Source organism: Protopterus annectens, chromosome 2.part1, assembly GCF_019279795.1.
Source record: "Protopterus annectens isolate FY-2018-M chromosome 2.part1, PAN1.0, whole genome shotgun sequence".
Taxonomy (NCBI): Eukaryota; Metazoa; Chordata; order Ceratodontiformes; family Protopteridae; genus Protopterus; species Protopterus annectens.
In genome coordinates, this window is record NC_056729.1 from 91,796,278 (window position 1) to 91,805,152 (window position 8,875).

Sequence of the window (8,875 nt, forward strand, 5' to 3'; positions counted from 1 at the left end):
TAAACACCGTGATTAAGTGCATACAACTAAGTAACTATCCTTAGTAATTATTTTTATATTTAGTTCTTTTTGTAATAAAAGTTAAAATTTAAAAAGACAATGGCAAAGCACATGCAGGTGACTGAACTGAGTATTTGTGACATTGTGATAGATGATCAGCTGACGGTTCTTTCAATTTTTTTTTTTTTTCATTTCATAGATTAGTACTAGGCTAACTGCCCTTGTGGGCCAAATTAAGCCTAGATAAGGACAGGCCATGTTGAATGCTGATTGGATGGAGCATCAGAAGCAGTTAATGGTACATAACAGCAGCTTCTTCAAGTCTTTTTTATAAATAGGAAGACAGTCATTGGCTGGTATTCAGAAGCATGGGCTGTGGCCACATAAACTGCCCATTGCAGGTAGGTTCAGTGCGTGCAACCACGGAAAAAGCAAATCAGAGGTGTTTAGCAGCAATGAAGAAGACCTCATTATGAGGTAATGTGCATGCCTCTAAATCATTTGTATTTACTGCTATTACTAAAAAACACTTTTTGGTGGTAATTATCACTGATGGCCCATGCATTGCATTAGAACAGGCATCCCCTCATTCACTGTCCCACACATATGCAGACATTCATGGATGCACACACACACACACACACACACACACACACACCTACAGATATCCTGCCAACACACAGATTTTTAGTCGACATAACACACACTCTCTCCACAAAATGCACTCATGGGCACACGCAACCATTCACCTACATCATACACACATGCCCCCCATACTCTCAATATCCTAACTAATCCTCCTACTGCAACTATCCAGGCAGCCACAAGAGACACAAACGTAGACACATTCCAGTCCATTAACATCCTGCAGACATACACATACTGCCACACATGTCCATACACTCACACCCCTACCAGTTTGTTGAACTTCGCTAAATTTACCTGCAACATGTTCTCTCCCACTCACGTAAATGGGTGACCACCATCTTTTGGCCATCTTAATTAACACAGTTGGCCTTGCTATTTTATACAGACAAGCAATTCTCTGAATTGCTCCTGTGTATAAGTCACTTCCTACAGGCATTTCTGGGGGAGAGCACATGACTAATTAGCATTAGCTGCTCCCTGGAATTCCTTGTTATTATTTAGCATGGTTATCAGAGATGGCCCACCACACTGACTTATTCTTCTGACTGTGTAAAACCACTGGGGTGGGCCTGTCTCTGAATTAGAAAGGGTTACAGTAAGGAGCTGGCTGCTCACCCATGACCATAGCAACTGAAGGTTAGTTGTTTTAGCCTCAGTTGTTGCACAAAATGGTGGGTAAGGATTCCTCATCTTGTGCTATTTTCTGTAGGAAGCATGACTTGAGAAACTGTTGCTCCTTGGAATTCTATACAAATTATGATGAGGTAAAAGCTATTCAATGACAAGGTCTTCAAGGTAAGAGGAGTATTTACATGTATTGCAGTTTTAATTATTTTTATTTGATCTTTTCTTCCAGCCTTCCACCTGGATCTTATTTTATTTGAGGGTAGGACATGCTTGGCTAATGGTATGTTTTTTATGAATGTGATATATGTATGTATATATATATATATATATATATATATATATATATATATATATATATATATATATATATAGATAGATAGATATATAGTTTTAGTATTTTTTATTTTGGGTGCTTATTCTTTCTTTTGTTGCTGTACACTGATTAGATAATTTCTTTTGGGATATTGTGGAGGGAAATTTATCATTTTAATGTTTTACTTTCTGTTTCTGTTTGTGGTTTCAGTGAGAGATGTTTCATCTCTTTTCTTGATTATTGGGAAGAATGATATTCAAGATTTTGATGTTATAATTTATACTCCCCCACCCCTAATATGCCATCTGATACTCAGATTCATCCTTTGAGGGAGGTACCTAATCCTGCTGCAACCCAGGACAGTGACATTGAACCTACAATAAGGGTAGTACACATGTGGACTGCAGTGAACTTTCATACTATTATAGATTCTCTCCCTCCTATTTGAACAGACATAGTTAAATGTGCTAAGGTTTTAGAAGGACACATGCAGTTACAAAACCCTACTATCAAAGATTTAAGAGCAATTTTGAAAGCTTCCACACCCCACACCATATTTGCAAAAATATAGGAAAAATCAGCACTAAGAGACAACATTCCAAAACATACAGATGATGGCTTTCTAACCACCAGAGAAAATTTGTTGAAACCAATCACCACAGCCTGTCCTCAACACCTAACTGGGCAAGAATTAAGGCAATTGTACTAAAAGTTTATGTTTAAACTGGCCCAGCCTAGGTACTTATTAAATTATTAAATGAGTACAATATAGTTAGAGAGGAAAAAGAATAAAAAAAGAAATTGGTAATGTCCATCTTCAACAATTCAGTACTAATTCACAGGGACAGAAGCAGGGGATGAGCAATCATGGAGTCAGACAAAGATTTAGATTATTTTCACAAGAAAACCCAGGACAATATCAGCAAATTTTTTACCTTCCCACTTCACCACAAAGTCAACAGCATAGACAAATGCATTAGCTCCTCTTTTAATTATGGTCAGAATGGACAACAGCACAATGAATGACCCTTCTCTTAGCACACAGATTCATCTTTTCAGCCAACCATTCCACCAAATGTTAAACATCATAGCAAGTGGAGAGACACTCTCCTACTGTGTGTACTGCTTGGCAGCCACCAGCGTGGCAACAGGATGATTAGGACAGCCATGAACAGGAACCACAGCTATGTCCTCTGGTACCAGTGAACCAAGAAGAACCCTTTGTTGATGTTACAGTATGTGGATGTCAACAGTGGATTTCTAATTATGTAGAAGAAGTAAAACTATTATTATTGGCAGTAACATCATGAACAAGCATTTCTTCATTTAAATACTTTACTAACCCTCCTACTCTTGGATTGCCTAATTATTCAAAGAGATTTTTCTTATTCTGTTGTGAAGGAAATAAGCTAACATTATGACTATTGGCACAATGTAGAGATGATGGTTTTAGACCTGTTGTTTATTTCAACACAAACCTTGAGCCTGAAGCAGCAGCCCTCCCCCCATTGCCTTAGGGCAATGGCCACAGCTGTGTGCTTAGCAAAATGGTGGCTTTGCTAACCATTGAGCACAAAACTTTTGTGGCAGTTCCCCATTCTGTAGAAGCACTGTTACTGAAAACTAGACAATAATACCCTCTACACAGTTGTCTAAATATGAATTGTCTTTACTTAATAACCCTTCTTTACAGATCATTAGATGTCCTCTTCTTAACCCTGCTTCTTTAATTCCTACACCAGATGAAGGAGAACCACATGATTGTGTTTTTGTAGTTAACGTGTGTTTTCACCTATGTCAGATTTGAAAGATACTCCATTACCAAATTCTGAGTCACTTTTATTTGTCGATCGATCCTGTGTTTGAAGCGAAGACAGCAAATTAATAGCAGCATTCTCCATGTGCACACAGAATAAAGTTTTGATAACAGGACAACTGAATGGAAATGTGTCTGCTCAAGTAGTCAAACCTGTACCTATTACTGAAGCATGAAATTCAGCAAAGGACAAAACTGTAACAATCTTTTGGGTAGTTTGTGATTTTGGGACACTTTGGAAAGAAAGACAGTATAACATCAGTGAGGAATGTTATTAAAAACTCTTGATTTGTTCATGAACTATTAAATGCACTTTTATTGCCAAAGGAGATAGCGGTGGTTAAATGTGCCACACATAAGACTGATGATTCATACATTTCAAAGGGCAGCAGTTTTGCAGGTAGGGCAGCCAAACAAACTGCATTGTCTTATCCTGTTTAGGCTTCATTTTTGCAAATATTACATGAAACTAACATACTTATTTCTTTACTGGAACTGTTGTCTTTTGAGATGAGACTGATGATTCTTAAAGGTGGATCTGTGGTGGCTGCAGCTACTGTGCCAATTCACTGTGGTGCCACCCAGATGGGAGACTGATAGCCCCACATTCTATTCTAGTTCAGTTTTTTCAGGCTTATCATTTGCCTTTTCATTTAGGAAAAATGCATTAATGAAACAAATTTTGACTGATTGATATGCCCCTTATTTTTCAAAAGTCATCCAGTATTTTATTAATAGATATTTTATTTGTTTAGACTACACTATGTCAACAAGTGTTCCTGTCCCCATACAGTCTGTGAAAAAGCCATGTGGATATTATTGTTGTTTACAGTGTGATTTCTCTGAACTTCCACCAACACAAAAGTTTAAATAAGTCTTTCTGATTGCTGATGGTTTTTTTTTGTTTTTTTTTGGATGGGTGGAAGCTTACCCCTATGCTGAAAATGATCTGACTACTGTTTCCAAAAACTCGTATTTCAACTGATACCCAGAGTCAGTGTTCCTTGCTGCATTTAGTGATACAATAAATAAGTAAAATATTCAACATAAATGTATAATGTCATGCCTAAGCATCAGGAATTGTTGAGAGGTTGAACTAAGCAGTAAAAGTTAGACTTGAAAAATTGTCTGGGGAAAATGTTCTTAAATAGCCAGAGGCTTTGCCTTTAGTTCTATTTAGTGTACATAATACAGTTAGTGGTATTAGAAAATAATCCCTTCATGAAAATCTCATGGGAAGCCGCATGAGAATGCTTGCTATACCCTTGCATAGAAATTAAAAGTTTCAAAATGTTTATGAATCTGTTTTTATTTTTTGCAAATGTCTTTTTTCTGCCCTACAGCACCTGCACAAGATGGTATTTGATGCTGAAAACCATGACAATCCAGCCTTTCAACATGACATGCAACCCAGAGATACTATTTTCATCCTAACTTTCTCCAGAAAACACTCACTTCTACCAATTTGGAAAGCACCCTTCCTGATTTTATTCATGACTGCTACTGCCATTAGATGTGAGGGGTCGCCCACTTCAATTCATGTGTCAAACATTAAGAAAGCCCTCCTTAGTGATGAGTATAGACAAGATGCTGTTAACACCATTCCTTTCATTGATGAAGAACCAGTTTCAACAAATACCAGATGAAAAAACAGAGAAACCATCCAGAAGTGAGGCAAAGTGATCCTTCAATATAATGCTACTGTGGTTGCATCCAGAAGCTAAGTCCAGTGATTCAGCAATGTCATCATGGTCAAAAACAAGGCTTAGTGATTATTATTCAACATCAACAATATTTTCATTATTATTGCAATCATAAGTGAGGATCAGTGATTCAGCAACATTATCTTCAATGGACAATGACTGGAATTTGGCCCAAGATCTGATCAGCGAGTCAGGTGATCAAGTGTCATTTGTAGAGTTGCAGTCAGTAGAAACTTCAGGATGGAGTTTGTTTGGCAATCAGTTTAATATGAACTACAAAAAGATACTTCATCATCCATGTCTGCAATTTTTCCAGAGCCCTCTCCATCCCAAATCTGCTCAGTATTCATATGGACTTATTATTGGAATGACTGTTGAGGATTTTATCATATTTTACATTTCCTCCTGTGATCTGGAGCCATTGGAACTGAAAGCACAGAACAAATTTTTTATCAGAGATAACCATTTAACCAAAATCAGAGATAGACATTTGTTTAAAAGTGAGCAGAGAAACACAAACTGGAGTCCTAAGTCTAACACTTTCTCTACAACCGTATATACCTATGCAAAAAACTATGAACATTATTAACTGTTGGGTGTCTGCATATATGCCCACTGCATGTGATGGGAATATTCCATTAATTTCAATACGAGCAACTAATGTAGACACTAGATCAGCATTTTGTACAATCCTCTTAACTAGAAAATGGAAAGCTAAACATAATTCTTCCCCATTTTCAGTAGTTCTACTTCAATTGTTAGTGACTATAAAGGAACATATTTGTTACATCAAAAATGGGGCATTTTATGTCAGTTGAAGTGCTTGCAATTTCATTCAAAAAATGTATGATGGGGCTGGAGAGTTATGCATGGCAGCATTACATGAGTTATATTGTATTTGCAGAGACGAAGCTTATCCCTGGTTACCAACAGACTGTTGCTCCAAAGGTCATGTCATCACAGCTGTATGGCATACAGAGATTTTACCTAGTGTGAAGAATCATAATGCTAGTTGCAAGAGGGATGCAAGGGACATTAAAAATCCACTTGGGAAAATAACTGCTTCCTGGTTTTGTCATTATGTTTTGAAAAATACTGCATTTAAAGTTTTAGCAGTCATGGGTCTTTGTAATGGTACACTTGCTTATGGACAGTAAAATCAATATGGGAACTGAGAAAACTGTCTAAATTATTAGAAATATTAAATAATGTTACTTTTGAATCAGTAAATCCGTGTGCAGTGTGGTGCTGCAGAACAGAATGACATTTGACTTCACCCTTGCTTCTAAGGGTGTTACATGTGCTCTCATCAAAATTAAGTGCTGCTTGTTCATTCCAGATAATTCAAATGGCATTCATAGTCACCTGGAAATTATACAAAAAGTTACACAACTGTCTCATGCTAAAGAACCTGACAGCTCCCAGTGGGTATGGTTAACCAACTTATTTTCTGGCTGGGGAGAAGGCATTTTAAAATTCTTCATCTAATCACAACAATCATTGTTCTTTTAGGAATTATTTTATTCAAGTGTAAAATGTTGATAATGAAACTTTCATAATTCAGAAAAAGCATCAAATTACAAAATGTTCATATTAAAAATAGAGTAGAAACATTGCCTCACCACAGTTGTGAAAATTTACGATGAATGAAATAGCAAAAACATGTTTTGAAGGATTTGAGTAAGTTGTATGAAAATATGTTTGAGGTAGAATATGTAACAAAAAATATTCAAAATATTTTATTCCATCAAGACAAAGAAAGGTTTTCATTGCCAGGAATATATTTGAAAGGCATTTGTATAAGCATTGCTCATGTCAGTGACAGAAGGAAATTGCATGTGTTGAATGTCTGATTGCATGTGAAAAGGTGTCCATCCATTTGAGAACTTGTTGCATTGTCTGGTCATTAAAAAGTCTGACTTGAATGATGCTTCATAGCATCAAATGGGGAAACACGAAGGGAAAGATGTAAAGAAGGGAAAATGTTTGGTGCATATCTTACTTTGGAATCCATTTTATTTCAAGATGGTTTCTGATAATTTTAGTTTGTTTTGATGATGTATTTTGTGCCATCTTGAATATTACCAACATGATTGGTGCAGCATAGAAAGTTCCAACATGGAAGCTTGGAACTTGTGCCTAATACGAAAAGGCATAGGTAAGGGGTCAGAAGATTATTAGCAAAAATAATGCAAAGGTGTTCAATTTTAATTGGTCAGTGGTATTGTTTAATAGATACAATATATTCTGCCTAGATGTAAAATACTATAAAAGAATAAAGCTTCTTGTGTCCTGGGAGACAAGACCTTGATTGCCTAGTCTCCCTTGTATGTGTGTTCTCTGCAATAAATGAGATTATTCTTCTCTGCTGAACCTTGTTCCCTGAAGTTATTTTGTACCATAACATGTCTTTTTTAATTGGGTTGCTGACTTTTAGGTTGTTGATGCTTTAGCCTTGAAAGAGTACTGGGCTGCTTTACATTTGCTCCCTGGTCCTAAAGCAAGGTTTTGCTGGGTGGTTGGTCTTCCCACATGCCATACAATGGTGTTGAAACTTGTAGTTCAGGCCATTTTGGCATTAACTAAAGTTGAATGCAAAACAACTACATGCTCCTCCTTTGGCCTTTCCTGGTTGAATCTCCTGGCCACCTGTACTCCAGCCTCCATAACCCCTCTTTCAAACTGGAAAGGCCCAGGGTAGCTCAGGTGTCTTCCTTGAAGGCTGATGGCCGAGACGTCAGAAGCAAGAGCAATAAAAGAATTTGGTGGTCACTGGTTTGTTGTTCTATATACTTATCAGTTTTATTTTTATTGTGTTTTTTTAGCTCAGGTATCAGCCTTTGCCCTGAATGCCATTCCCAGGATAAGAAAAGCTACTGAGCCTCTTATTCTTTTTCTTTTGGCTACTCCTGTTAGGGGTCACTACAGTGGATCATCTATTTCCATTTCTTCCTGTCCTCTACATCTTGTTCTGTCACACCAACCAGCTGCATGTCATCTCTCACCACATCCATAAACCTTAACTTAGGCCTTTCCCTTTTCCTCTTACCTGGCAGCTCCATCCTTAGCTTCCTTCTTCCAATATGCCTCCTCAGCACAAGTACAAACCAACACAATCTCGCCTTTCTGGCTTTGTCTCCAAACCGTCACAATGTCATTCGCTAATATCATCCATCAGTACACGGGGACTCCTGTCTGATCTCATCTCATTTGTCAACCTTTCCACCAAAAGCTATTGAGCCTACCATAAAAAAATACAAATAGGAAAAATCCATAGTAACCAGACAAAGTGCAGTCATATGGGTACAGGGGAAAACAAATAGCATGCTACCAGTGGGGAGGGGGCACATGCAAGCTACCACCCACAAGCATCCCATGAAACCAAGAAAGGAGCAAGCTAACAAACTAAAAGAAAACTCACAGTAAGGTAGCAAGAAAAAACAAAGATCCCCTTCCCCATCCCAAGGAGAAACCCAAAATAAGGCCAACTGGAGATCTCATGAAAACTTACTCCTGCTGGTAAGTAACAAGAAAAAAGTTAATCCTGGAAATTTCAGCTGCAAAACAGGCCAATCCAAGTGGACCTGGCCCTTTCACAGCTCTCCCATCGACTTTCTTCTCCCTATTCTTGCCCTCCACACCTAAATAACCTGTCCCTACCTGTGCCTAATGATCTACCTGCCTCCACCCCCTTGGATTCACCTACAGGCTACCCCAGCTCAGACAAAATGATGCTGGCTTGTAGCTGCTAGCCAGCTTGTATTTCCT